Here is a 14,474-nt window from a genome sequence, read left to right as displayed (position 1 = left end):
ACGCACCGAGTAATCCATAATCTCTACATACCGGTCGTCCGATAAACGTATTCAGATAAGCAGGGACTACGTTTTCCGTCGCTAACTCTCCTCCTAACCGCATGTAGTGGTGCTGAACGGTAAGAACACTCTGATGGCGAAGAGTTCTACGGAGGTCGGTTTCAAGCGTTGAGATTGGGTGCCGTTCAGAAATCGCAGACTGGATGTTTTTTAGACTTCGATGTGAGCTTTGGGAGATTGGAGTGGGGTCTAAGTAATGTTTTAGGAGGCTATATTTTGAGGCAGCTCTCGTCACTTCAAGATGCCGATCTCCAGAGGAGAGGTTGTTCAATCTCTACACGGTACTTATTGCTTTTTTTCTGGCAACTGATGCAACTTGAGCAAGTGAGTGTGCGGTCTTTGGAATGAGGAAAGTTGTGACTTGGGCGCGGATGGTTGGTATGTTGGCTAAGGTGAAAGAGACGGTTTTTTTCCTTTTTTGCGGGGAGGGGAGCAGGAAATTAGTTTATCGCTTTGTTATCTTCTGGCTTTTCATCTAGCATTGTCTACACTTATTTAGCTTCGCCTGGGTAGGAATAATTTATACTTCCTATTTTGCTGCTGCTTGCAGACCTCTCTATGTATAACATGTCTCCAGAAGTGGCTTTTATTAAAATATCGGTGGTGTGTTGAGGCAAACATGGTGTTTGCACATATACGTAGAGCGCACATATCTCGCCTTTTTCTGGCATAAATATTCCCGTTTATATAATATAGTACTGACACTTCTCCGTGAAGTTCGAAAATTTCCTATTGTATACTGCGTTTGAATTTCTTATTGCTGATATATACAAACTACAACCGTTTATTGGAACCCGCGGCACAATTTCAGGATAAGTGTTGTTTTTGGCAAAAAGTTCAGTATTACGTTCCCTAATGTAACTCTATGTCGCGTTATCGAGGGGAGGTGAAAAATTGTGCCAATGTTTGAACAAGCACCTGTCCTAGGCCCGAAATTCATACTTGCCACCGACATGGTCTGCTGGTTCTAGGATACCAATCTAATTTACAGAATTTGCTTCTTCGTTTTCTTTATTTTGAGGTGAACTCCTTACCCCAGTCCGATTCATCGTCGCTGAATCTCTCCGCAGTGGACCTAATTTTACTCAGGTGACGCGCAGCGGTCACAAGAATGTTTATTAGGGAGATTATCGTGGAAGTAAACATTATAACGAATTAGACGGGTTCAGGTTGATATGATTATAATAAATAAAACATTGTCTCATGGAAGTATAACTATCAGTTCTGCGATTACACCTTGTTTTCTTTAGCTCATGCAGGTAACGAAATATGATTCGCGAATTGCAAATTGCATAAATAGATTGTAACAAGGAAGAACTTTCCGGAAATTCTGCTGACGCCGTGCTCGGTGCTAACCTTTAATATTTTATTAGGGTGCCAATTTTTGTGCGCTCTCTGAAATTTGTAACAAAAGATTTCTTCTAGAAACATCGGGGAACGCAGAAAATAATTTTTTATTAATATGACTAGGTATGACATCCGTAGTTTCTTTCAGGCTTTTAGTATCTATATGAAGCTAGGAAGGTGCAAAGTCTTGTTTTTTTTTTCTTGGCGTCATCGAAGTTCGGAACGTCTGGTTAATACTGACAAAATAAAAGTGAATTTTGTTCAGATATTTGGAAAACAGTATTTGTACAAAGGTGCGAAATCTATGGGGAGCGAACGGCAAGCCGAGGAGTGCGTTGGCATGGCAGAACTCTAAACAATATCTTCTGCATACGTTTTCTTAAGGATAGGTTGGTTCAGAATGACTTAATATGTTATGTCATGCACTACAGGCAGCAGCAAAAAGTTCGAAGCACTCAGTGTAGAAAAACCTTTCAGCGCTACAGAGCGTTCCTCGACTCAGTGCATAGGGAACGTATGTTTGTGTTTCCATAGCCCGAAAAGAACCTAACTACGAAACCAAAACCGAGGGCTTGATCCTGCCCTTGTCCTCAAACCGCAACGACTACTCTTTCCGGCCCTTTCTGAAGAACCAAACGAAGCCCCTTGCCCTTCCCTGTTTCCCTGCTGCGCGGCACTGTACCCGGTCCGATGATGGCTTCACGGACAGAGCATGGCTGCCATATACATCACTCGAGCTCACGGGTGCACATATGGGATGGGGAGGCTAACAGAGTAAAGGTGGCAGCGCGGGTGGTCCGGCAGAGGACGCGCCCGAGGAGCCACAGAAAACTGCAACACTCGCCCGCAAGCACTGCAGACATGCTGACCTCCTTGCTGCTTGGTGACCTGGTTTCCCAAGAGAGGTCAGGGATAAATGTACTACAGATAAACAGTTTTTCTTGTGGCGCCTGCAGGTGTCTTCGGAAGGAGCACTGCGTCAACAACTGTGAGTGCAGAATCCCACAGGCCGGTATATAATGAATCACGTTTCTTAGCTGTTTCCCGGCAGCTCTACAATAACCCAGGCGTTGGCTGAGCGCTTTAAGACTTTCTTGAAACAAAAACTATGTTTGAGAAATCGTTTAAATTGTTTGTAAAATCAATGGACATTCACATGACCCTCTGAGGATGGCAAAATAGAGTGAAGAGCCCAGAGTTTTTGCCTGCCCTTAATGCGAAGAACAAAAACCTAGAACTGAATATCACTTCATCTGCCACTCCCTTCTTTTCCTCTTTCACGCTCAGCATGAACCGCTGGTGCACGCTTTGCAAGGCTTTCTCTAGTATCTGACGTCCAGCTCAGGCCACCTGCGGTAGCACTCTGTTTCGCCAGCAGAGGAGGAGGAGGAGGAGCAGGAGGAGGAGGAGGAGGGGGAAATGAAAGAGAAAGAAGAGTCACAATGGAAAGTCAGCAGAGAGATTTACGAGAACCATATGAGCACATGCCACACACATTGAACGTATGATCAAAAATTCCTGGGCGCACCCACTATTGTTGATTGAATGTGATTTGGGGCCTCCTGGGCTACGTCTTCATTCGGTGGTGTAGGTTAACGCTGGGGCTGTAGTTAAAAGTGTATTTTTCGCAGTGATTTATTGGGGATCTCCCTCGTACTTAAAGATATGGTTTATAGGGGTTTAACGTCCCAAAGCGACTTGGGCTGTGAAAGACGCCGTATTGAAGGGCTCCGGAAATTTCGACCTCCTGAGGTTCTTTAACGTGCACTGTCGCCGCCAGCACACGGGCCTCCAGAATTCCGCCTCCATCGACATGCGACCACTATGGCCGGGATTGAACCCACGTTGTTGTAAACGTATCCATTTCTTCCGGAGCATATGGACGGTTCTTAGAACATGTGAGATCAAAATCGCGCCATTGGACATCCTAGCGCAGTTACTTACCCTACTTCTGCCTTTCTTGAGCGCGAAATATTTTTTGCATGTGATATTTTTCCTAGCATTCGATCTTTAGCATTTCGATTAAACTCCTTAACATTTATTGATCTAAAACCAATAGCCGAAAGAGTCGTCCGTTTGCACAGCTTATCCCCGTGATGGTCTCAAGAATTAATGAGCCTTGATGCTCCGCGCCTTGGAGGGAAATATGCGAAAAATATTCATAGACAACAGCAGTTCGGAAGAACCAGCACATGAAGTTCTGGCGGCGCCGTTCACTTTGGTTTTCCGGTATTCCTGCTTGGTCTCCTCTAGCTATTCAAGTGTATATAAGCAATACCAGCTCGAGCTAGCTTCGGCCTCACCCGTCACGCCACTGGCCGCTCACAGCAACTGCACAGAAAAGTATGAAGACTAGTGCGTGCGCTCACCTGGCACTCTGCTCGGCGTCGCTCGTGGACGACACTGCCGACGCCGCGCGAATGGACGTCTGTCACGTGGAGAGAAGCCCTTCACGTCCGTCTGTTGTCTGAGCTTTTGCCTTTTTACTTTTTAACAGAAAAGAGGAGAAGGCTGTCCTGCGGAGCTAGCAGTTCGAGTGATTACATCCGCTCCCTCTGCTGACTGGGCGCGACTGCAGGTTGTGAGATACAGACATCGGGCATCGCTTTTTAAAGTCTAGCACAGGTGTTCGTCCGAGCAGCGCCGCGTGTGAACGGACAACGGCCCCCGGAAAAACCCACTAGCATCAACCTTATAGTATACTCTTCAGTTAAACAATCTGTACTTGTTGGCAGGATGTGGGCCCATCACATGACCTCTCCATAAACGAATGCTTTGGGGAGGCCCTTAAAATTCTGAACTAAATGTCCCAGCCCGCATCAGCGCTATTGAAGTGATTCTCTCGGCACTACCTCGGTATGGCAGTTCATGAAATTTCGAAGTATGATTCGGATATTGCTGTGTCAAATGTATGGCCCGCCGCTCGCAAAACTGGTTTGCAAGTCACTAACTTCTCAACTTTCTTATCATCTCTTATCATCTCATCGGGATAAAATGTTTTGTCTTCAATTAGCGCTCTAAATCTGCTAGAAAGTACATTGAAAAAAAATTCACAGCATTGACGGCGACTTGCTAAGTTTTAGAAAAGGAACCATTTCCGTTTTGGAAAACACGGAGGGAAAGACCGTACTTCAGTCCGGTAACAGTAGAAAAGTCTGCATTCTGCCATAGCCGTTGCAGGAGACAAAACCTAAATATTCCATTAGGGAGCAAAACTAGAGAGAACGGCTGGCTCCATCGGCGTTGTGTACCACCATATGCACTCATAACTTGCTCGAAGACAGCAATAAAAGAACAAATATGCGCATGATGTGACGCCGCTTTTACACAACGAACCATTGTCCCACGGACTAGGCTTCACGTAACGCCATATTTCGGGTCAGTTTAGTTAACTCCTGGCCAGTATCATCTGTAAAATATCACGGCCAATGACCGTGAGCACGTCTAATGAGATTAACGCTATCTGCAAAGGTGAAGACATGAGGAGCGGCGATAATCGGATTAGACATCAGCGCGGTCTTTCCCCCACCCGTGCCATTCCCGCGCCTCATGGAGCGGAAGTGGCACGTCATGTAACGCCTGTTCCGCGGCCGATTCGGTCTGTGAATCGGCCTTTACTTTCATGCATGCAGGATCAATAATAATTTTTTATCGGAAAGTCAAAGCGCAATTCCTCTCTCATTGACTCAGTGGACACCTTAGCCGTCTCAGGTAGCACCAGAACCACCCGAACATTACTGCAATGTTACGTTTTTTTTGTTTAAAAGTTAATTACATTGTTTTCAGTAATTTTCTTTAGCCTTAGTCAAACGTTTTAAATGAGCTGAGAAACCTGACTATACCCGAAGCGGTGCCCCAGTGGTTAAACCGCTCGGCTACTGAGCCGGAGTTCAAGGGTCGAACCCGGCCGCGACGGCCGAGTTTCGGCGGAGGTGAAATGCGCCCGTGTGCTGTGCGATGTCAGTGTGCATTAAAGATCCCCAGGTGGTGGAAATCCTTCCCGAGTCCTCCACTACGGCACTTTTTTCTATGTTTATTCCATTTCTATCTTTCTGCCTTACTTACGGGGTGTTTCAGGTGTCCACCTACATGTGCGCCGTTTCTTTTCGGCAAAAATCGATTATGAGGTTCTAACCCGGCAGTGGCGGCTGCGGATTGCTCTCGCTTCGTATATCCTGGGATAGCTTAGCAAATTCATTGCCAAACTTTCTACCTGCGTTCAAACAAAGCTGGTCACTTTTAAGTTATGTCACGCTGCCAGTACAGATGAGGACACTTCATTTTTCTAGAGTTCCTAAATATTGACGGCCTTCGTAAGAAAGTAGCTCATAGGGGAAGGTAAATATGCGAGATCAACTTCGCTGTACCCACTTAATGAAAGCTCAAACACTTGGAAACGCCTTATTCTCGTACATCGAACGTTACACATTGATATGAAAACGCCAGCTGACACAGCTTTGTGATCTGCAACCCAAAAGAGAGACAGGGTAGCCGGTGGTTGAATCAGGCGCTTTAGCGGCTTAGCCGCAGTAAGGTTTATGCTTTTTTCTGCACAAGAGATATGGCAGGTTACTTACTGTTGCGGAAAACGAGGTTCACATTTCAGCGCAGTGCTGGTAATACATCGTGGCAAAACAGCAAACAGCAGAGTGAAGAGCCTACAAGCGCGAAACAAAGAAGGCTCAGAAACGTTATGAGCGTTGACTTCCCGCGCGTAGCAAGCAATCGCTAGCGAGTGCAACGCCAAGTTGCCAGACGATGTAATAGATTTCAAAAATTCAAAAGCAGCACAGCAACTACATAAAACAAGCAAATTCTATCTCATGCTTTTATGTAACACTAAGCACTTACAACTTGCGAAAGCATTTGTTTTCGCCTGAAACGGTTAAAATCACGCAGACGGACTAGACTATCGCGACCGAGTGGACCAACACCAAGCAGCAAGCTACGGCGTGCGGGACGCGTGTGGAAGCTTGCGCGCGTACCATGGAGAAATGCGCGAGCGTACTGCATCAATAAGGCGATGACGGCATGGGAGAGAGCGGCGATGGCGCGACGGCGGCATTCGCTGCTCGGGCCCAGCCCCATAAGAAAGAAGAGACGTTCGCAACAGGATATAGATTTCATGATTCGAGTATTTTTAATCTAGCCTTACGAGTGTTGGGCTAGTTGTACTCGATGTGGAACGTGATTAACGTGATTTCGGACTGCATACGACAAAACGCGCTGTCAGAGTTTGAGCACAAAGCGCGGTCCTTGCACCGGTGTGCCTTCTCTTCCAATATTCACGTGCAAACACCGGTGTAACGCAGAGCCATCTGATAGTTTATGTGCCGTACTTGCATGTCTCATTATGTGTTTGGAATACAAAACGTGAAGGTTAAAAACGCTTGCTGTGATCTACATCATCTTTAATCCACGGTGCCAAGTTTCTACTAATTTCCTTAACGTATAGGATCGTCTTCTTACATACCCTAAAGTTATACGTTTTAGAAATCTTTCTGAAGAAACTTCTTAATGCAGATAGCTTAAAAAAAGTTTCTAAAATGTTAGTTTAGCTTAGTTTATGGGGGTTTAACGTCCCAAAGCGACAAAGGCTATGAGAGAGGCCGTATTGAAGGGCTCCAGGAATTTGGACCACCTGGGGTTCTTTAATGCGCACTGACATCGCACAGTACACAGGCGTCTGATATTTCGCCTCCATCGAAATTCGACCGCCGCGGCCGGGATCCAACCCGCGTCTTTCGGGCCAGCAGCCGAGCGCCATAACCACTCAGCCACCGCGGCGGCTGTTTCTAAAAAGACGTCTTGCCGTCGACGTCTATGAGACGTATCAAGTTCAAGTTGCTCACACGCTCATTTTACATAAGAGCATTATGTGAGTGTGGCTGTATACACATGAATCTAGAAAGCATTAGAGCAAAACAACGATTGAAGAGAAATGTTATATAATAGTTACCAAGAGAGATTCAGCACAATACAAGTAAATTTTAAAAGGTGTTATACAAGTTTCAAAAATGCGGCAAGATGGAAATAAAACATGATTTTTCTCTTAACTTCGAAAGAGCGCACTTTCATTCATATTATACAGCAGTAAAATTCTTTTCCGGTAAAAGCACATAATACCAATATAATAGGCGATTATGGTGCTTAACATATCTCGAAACGTAGCAGGATTTCTGGTGTTTGTAACTTCGTCAATAATGATATTCCAAAGGCCTATGGAACGTGGTAAGGAAGACAAGTTAGACGCTTTAGTACGACCAAAAATACGCGTAAAGCTGTTTTGTTTGTGGAAGCGATGTGAGGTACAACATGGCCGTGACAAAGACAGAGTGTGACTTTGAACACTGAAAACCATTTTATGAAATAAGCAATGTAGTGCAACTCTACGACGGAATTCTAATGACTCAAGTGATAGAGATAACGTGATGTTAGTGACGCTGGAATGTCGGTTATAATCGCGAGCGATGAAGCGTGCGGCAAGGTTCTGTATGGATTCGAGGCTACGTGTTAGATATACTTGGTGAGGTGACCAGATGGGCGATGCAAATTCAGGTTGCGGATGAACAAATGTCTGGTAAGTCAGTTTTCGAGTGTCAGATGGTGCACCATAAAGATTAACTTTTAAGTATCCGAGAGTGCGTGAAGCTTTAGCTGTGATTTTATTTGTGTGTCGACCAGGAAAGGTTTGCAGTAAGATGAATTCTGAGATATTTGTATGAAGACGCTGTTGTGACTTGGTATTTGTTGAGCGAGCAGGTGAAGGAAGCATTTGATAGTTTACGGCTGAAAATCATTAATTTACACTTATCAGTGTTAACCGTCATTAGCCATTTAGAGCACCAGATTGTTACATGGTCTAGATCTTTCTGTAGAGCAAGATGATCAGCTGGATCAGAAATTTAACGGTAAATAATACAGTCATCAGCAAAGAGACGGATTTTAGAGGTAATGTCCGTCGGCAGATCGTTATTATATATTAAAAATAGCAACGGACCGAGAACCCTGCCCTGGGGAACACCGGACGATACTTCAGGCAGAGAGGATGAGCGATTAGTTATACAGGTGAATTGTTTGCGAAATGAGGAAAAATTTCAAATCCCTGAAAGTGTTAATTAGTAAATATTTAACGAGGAGAGTTTGGCAATTAAACGACAATGTGCTACCCGATCGAACGCCTTAGAAAAGTCAATGAATATACAATGAGTCTGCTGGTTATCGTTCATGTTAGGCAGAACATCGTGAGTAAATTCCATGAGTTGTGTATCGCACGATAGTACTTTTCTGAAACCATGTTGATGAGGGTAAAAAAGCGGTTTTGTTCGAGAGGGTGCGCAACGTTTGAAGCAGAGATATGTTCAAATAGCTTACATGCAATACTTGTTAAATATATGGGTCGGTAGCTACTGATATTACTTTTGTCCCCAGATTTGAACACAGGGATGGCTTTCCAAACTTTCCAATCAAACGGAAGTTTGCCTGTATATAGACACTGCTTAAAAACGCGACACAGGATTAAGCGACTTGAATTTAAGGTTAGTTTAAGGATCTTGGCGCTAATTGTATCTGCACCAGAGTTAGTGGACATTTAAAGGTTTTTTTATTAAAGACGACGCCTTCAACGGTGAGTCCAATCGGGGTCATATATCTGTATTGGACTTTGGTGGTGGTGGCAATTTTAGAATGGTCTTCTTGGGTGAACACTGATGTGAAATAATTGTTGAATATGGTCGCACTTCTTTCATCAGAAATTAAATTTTCCGGCATCATCCAGGGAAACGATGTGTGCCTGCGTGTTAGCTGGGGAGATAATACGCCAGAATTTTTTCGGGTTTCTGTGCATAATAGATTGAAGGTCATGCGAATAAAATTTATGCATGGCTTTACGAATGGCACGGCAGTATTGTTTTTCACAGCGTTTCTGTTGCACTTGCAGCGAGGGGGATCTACATTTTTTATTGCTTTGAATAAGCGCTATTTTTTTCTGAAATGAGAGGAGTGACCTGTGATTCCATGGCTTAGAAATGTTGACCCGAAAATAAATTCGTGGTATTTGAGCGAGCATTAATTCCAGCAACTTCTCTTTACACATGGTCCAGTTTTAATTAACAGTACGGGAAAAAAAAGAAGAAAACTATGAGAAAGAAAATGCCTGTAGACCAGTGTTAATGGCACTGCAATCCGCTTTTTTGTAGTTAAAGATCAGCTTAGACATGAACAGCCGTGTATGGGATGGGACGTTAACTGTAAAAGTGAGAATCTGATGGTCACTGAATCCTTCACTAGTAGAAATGATGCTTGAGTTCTTGGGGCATGACGTTAAAACAAGGTCAAGAATGTTAGTTCCACGTGTAGGTTGGTTTACTAACTGTGCAAGCGAAAAGTCCAATGTTAAGTCGATGAATTCTTTGGGGCAGCGAGAGCTAGAGGTGAGGTTATACCAATAAATGTCTGGGTAATTAAAGTCGCCCATCCGGAATATATCAGCTTTGGGAAATTTGGCTCTAATGGCAGTGAGGCTATTGCGCAAATGAAATATAAAGACATCAGAACTTTCTGGCGGTCTGCAACATGCGCCTATTGAGTTAACGAATGATGATTTAATGCAGATTCAGATAATTTCAAGAGGTCTAGGTAGGTTAACGAGATTGGATGCAATGCGTTTCGTGATGGCTATTAAAACACCTCCTCCCCTTTTGTTTTCTCTATATTTGCGGTAGATCACGTTGTCGTTAATATAGGGCAGTACTTCAATGTCGGAAATATCAGAGTTCAGCCACGTTTCAGTTAATGCTAAAATATCACACTCACTGTTTTCTAGGTACGAACTTAGTTCAACACGTTTAGGTAGGAAACTACGCATGTTAGCTTCTGATAACTGTAATAGAGATTTCGTGTGCGCACGAAGTGAACACTTAGAATGACTTATTGTACCAGCCGTCATTTCCCGTGCGAGCTATTTTGTCAATTGAACTACATTCCCAGATACACCGTCAAACACGTAGGTGGTGTCACCCATGCACAGTTTGTCTACATTAAGTTTATACGATGCATTCCGTGACTTCGCAAACTCAAGTAGGCATTTTCTTGCTATCCGTGTTTTCAAAGAAAATCCTTCTCGTACAGCATAACCTGTATCCTTGAATTGGGACCCCTTTTCCAGAATGTGCTGTTTGTCTTTGAAGTGTGAAGATTTCACAATAATTGGTCTGCATTTTTCTTCTTGGTACTTTCCAAGGCGATGTGCACGCTCTGTTTGAGCCGGCTCCACTGCTACACCTAGGGTTTCCGAGCATAGGTTTATTACTTTAGTCTCAGCGGATAACCAGGTTTCGTCTGAGGTGTCAGGTAGGCCGAAGAAAAGTAGATTGGAACGGCGCAGACGGTTCTCGGTGTCATCGCAGCGCGATTCAATTGATTTTAACTTTTCAGAAATTCCATGTACAGCCTCCGCTGTCTCGAATGGCGGGGCACTGCTGCTCTTTAGAGCACCTGTGTGAACCTCTAGCGTGCGAATTCGAGCTTACAGCTGTCTCATTTCGACGTCAGCAGACGCCTGCCAATTCTTTAACGCTCGGAGATTATTGCGAATGTCATCTTGGCCTGATTCAATCCTTTGGACGGTTTCCAAGACAGTTTACAGGACTTTTTCAGGGTTAGGTCCGGGATTCGACCTAGCGCAAGACATTTTGAAACCATTTCGAGCTGTGTCAGGATGTTTCTAGGACGTTTTGTAATTTGTGGGTAGTAGAGACACCCTCTAGTATTTGTGAAGGCCGGCACCTTAAGAGTCGGTCCCGTCAGCTCCCTACATGTGCTCTTTTTAAGCCAAAAAAGTCTCTCCGCCACCACCGCTGCGGTCAGACCCAGGTGGTCGAAATTGTTCCATAAACCTCTACTACGGCACCTCTTCCAATCTTCTTTCCCTCCCTCTTTTATCGTTTTCCTTGTGGCGCGGTTCCGGTGTCCCTCGGGATATACGAGACAGTTACGGCGTAATTTCGTTTTCTCAAAACCAACTTTCATTCTTTTTCATCGTCTGTAACGCACTTTTTGATATTCGATTTGGTTCATGGCGGCACACAGAGCCAAAATACGTAAGCCAGGCCGTAGCACATAGGAAGGTTCTTGCAAAGCGGTTGTTCGGTTAGAACACATGACTATCGTGCTTAAATTTTGAAAACGAAATATTGCCGCTGAAATCAGTAATTAAAACATTGTAGCATTTTTGTTACTTGTACTCCATACTTTGCACAATTCCACGTTTGTAGTGAGTGCCGAAAGTTATGGTCTGACAGTAGATGTGAAAATAAGATGATGCCCCGCCCATTTCTTTGAAAATTTAGTGCAAAAAAAACTTTCATACTTGCGACATTGGCGATCTCTGGGAACAAAATGAGGGGGAGCAGAGGTGTGTGGACAGCCAAGTAAGCTGTGCTCGTCCTCATACATTTCCCTCCTTCGCCCACCTTCCCTGAATTTTTATATACTCACGTGAAAGTCGGTAGCTTCCTGGGGGTCATCTTTATACTCCTACGCCACTCCGTGCGCCGCTCCGGCGGCGGCTCCACTGTGTTCTTCTTTTCAACGCCATTCTGCCATCTTCGCCAATGCGGAAGCTCCAAGTACGCGGAGGCTCAAGGTGTGTGAGAGGGAAGTGTAATTTGACTGGCCTTCGTAAAGTAATTTGTCGTGCCCGGCCCTTAATTTAACTTTATCTGCAAAAAAAAGGCCCTGTATCAAGCGCGCACCGCTCGGTACCCCAGCGTAAACAATTTGTCGCTCTAGGCCACAAGAAAATAGCCTTGATTTAGTGCTTGCAATCGAATGCTCTAATGCGTCGCGTATTACACCGAACATATTTCAGCAGCTTCGAGTGACCTTTCGGAAAACGTCGCTTTTCTTTATATTAAAATGCTGTTCGTAACGCGATGTTTTGCTCGTTTTGAGCTAATTAAAATACTGGCTTAAATTTAACAACTGGTTTAGTCATCGTATTAGAAAATATGAAATGTTCTTTGGGACGTCTTGCAGTTGCATGCTACTGACTCGGAGGGGGTGCGTCCAGTTCTTCCTTTCTGCTTCTTCTTGGCGTGAAGCTTTGTTTAAAGGTGTCGAAGCTGTTAAGAGGGGAATGGGCGGATTGGGAAGAGAAGCAAAGTGGTTGTTTGGGCGTGGTTGTGGAACATTTTACAAACTTGAGGCGGACAAATAGACGAGGGCGAAGAAAGAAGACGTGGCACACACGCGCGCTAACTTGTAACAAATGTATCGTGAGCCGCGAAGCGGAATAAAAGCGATTCGTTGCCGGACATAACGCAGGCGCAACCGGTGAACCAGTCAGTGGCGACGCAAGTTTTGCAATTGCTTTGATGATAGAGGGATCGGCGGCTTAGACACACAGTCATCCCCTAACCTATCTATCAGCTGTGCCTCGATGATTTTCGCGGGTTAGCTGGCATCTACTTCTCGTGACAATTTCGTGAAACGTGCGGAATCGGTCGTGTACTGTCTACCGATTTCATGTGGAAATACATATATGAGACAATGTGGTAGGTGTGTGTACGACCGCCCCCGGGAACATTCTAGAAATGTGAGAGAAAAATGCGGAAGGTTCCTTGATGCCCACTCTAGGAAGCGCCAAGCCATTGGTGATCCTAGTGACGACATCAGTGATGTACAGAGTTCCAGCCAAAGTGCCGATGCCTGTGTGAACTTGAGTCGCGTGCCATTTTACAAAGAATGCACCATTGTCGCGAGAAGCAGATACAAACTAACCCGTGACATTAGCGAGGCAGAGTTGATAGATAGGTTAGGGAATGACTGTGTGTCCAAGCCGTCGATCCCTTTTTCATCAAAGGAACTGCAATACTTGCATCGCCACTGACTGGTTCGCCGGTTGCGCCTGCGTGATGTCGGGCAACGACTTGCTTTTATTACGCTGCGCGGTTTGCAATAAATCTGTTGCAAGTTAGCGCTCGTGTGTGTCACGTTTTCTATCTTCGTCTTTGTCTGTTTGTGCGCTTGAAGTTTTTTGAGCGAAGAGAAGGCTTTCCGACCAATGTGGCTTTGTGAGGAAAGGTAAATTTTCCTGGCGCAAGTATGTGTTCTCCGAGCTAATTGGTGGCGGTGAAAATCTTGGCAGAGCACTTATAGCTCAAATTTTCAGAGGTCGGCAGCTCCTGGTCGTGGATGGCGGGTGGGACCTTCTCTGCCAAGTGCACTAGCCTCACTTTCGAGGCCGGGTCGGAGCTATAGACCACTACCTCCCACCCCTCCCAGTCTGCGAGGTCCCATCGGGCAGGTGGTTGTAGTTGTAGGCAGATGAACATAGTGTGGTCGAATGTGTGGCTCTCAGAGCCCTACAGAGGGAACATTCGGGGGTGTGATTAGAAGGGAAGAAAAGCGCAAGTAGCGCTGGTGACGGAAAGGTGCGAGCCTGGAGTTGTCGCCATTTCGTCTTTTGTTTTGTCAGGGAGGTGTGTGTAGCGTGATGTTGTAATATGTAATCAGCAGGTGTCTCTCGCTCCCTGGGTCTTCAGTAGGCGCCGATCGGTTGACGTACGCTCGAGCAGCGGAATGGACAGCTTCGTAACTGAATTTCCCAAATGGGCCAGTACCCAGACTATTTCGATGAGGCAAGGTTGAGGGTTGTTGGAGATGAGAATTTTATAGGCTGTACCATGTAACTGCCCGCGTGCAAAATTTTGCATGCCGGTTTTGGAATCGCTCAGGATACGAGCAGCAGTGGAAGACGCCATCGGTGACGCGATGGCTGCTTCTTCGGCTTCTATCGAGGTGTTTGCCCTGATCGAGCCTGATGTCGTGTATGGTAGGTTGTTTGAGAGTACGCAGAGGGCGAGAGCGGAGGCAGTACTCTGCGGCGGCTTCATAGACTACGTCAGGTTCGTTTTCATGTGTTCTGTGCGATACGCGGGCGTGGGCTGCCCTTCGAGTCTGGTGGTGGACTGGATGCATGTTTTTATGTAGGGTGGGAATAGTGAGACGGTCCCTGACGTACTGCAGAACCTTGTGGGAGTTAATGGAAGGTGGACGGACGGATC

The 14,474-nt window shown here is 45.3% G+C and overlaps 1 protein-coding gene across 5 annotated transcripts in view; it reads right to left on the bottom strand.

Annotated features, from left to right (window-relative positions):
- LOC144119412 (monocarboxylate transporter 9-like) overlaps nt 1-3,886 on the bottom strand; it is a 248,671-nt gene extending 244,785 nt beyond the window's left edge. For all 5 annotated transcript variants that reach the window (XM_077652031.1, XM_077652036.1, XM_077652037.1 and 2 more), the window contains exon 1: nt 3,777-3,886. The gene's annotated coding sequence lies outside the window, so the exon portion shown is untranslated. The remainder of the gene's footprint in view (nt 1-3,776) is intronic.
- Nucleotides 3,887-14,474: the final 10,588 nt, after the last annotated feature.

Source organism: Amblyomma americanum, chromosome 2 (genome assembly GCF_052857255.1).
Source record: "Amblyomma americanum isolate KBUSLIRL-KWMA chromosome 2, ASM5285725v1, whole genome shotgun sequence".
NCBI classification, from domain to species: domain Eukaryota; kingdom Metazoa; phylum Arthropoda; class Arachnida; order Ixodida; family Ixodidae; genus Amblyomma; species Amblyomma americanum.
This window is presented reverse-complemented; position numbering and strand designations above follow the sequence as displayed.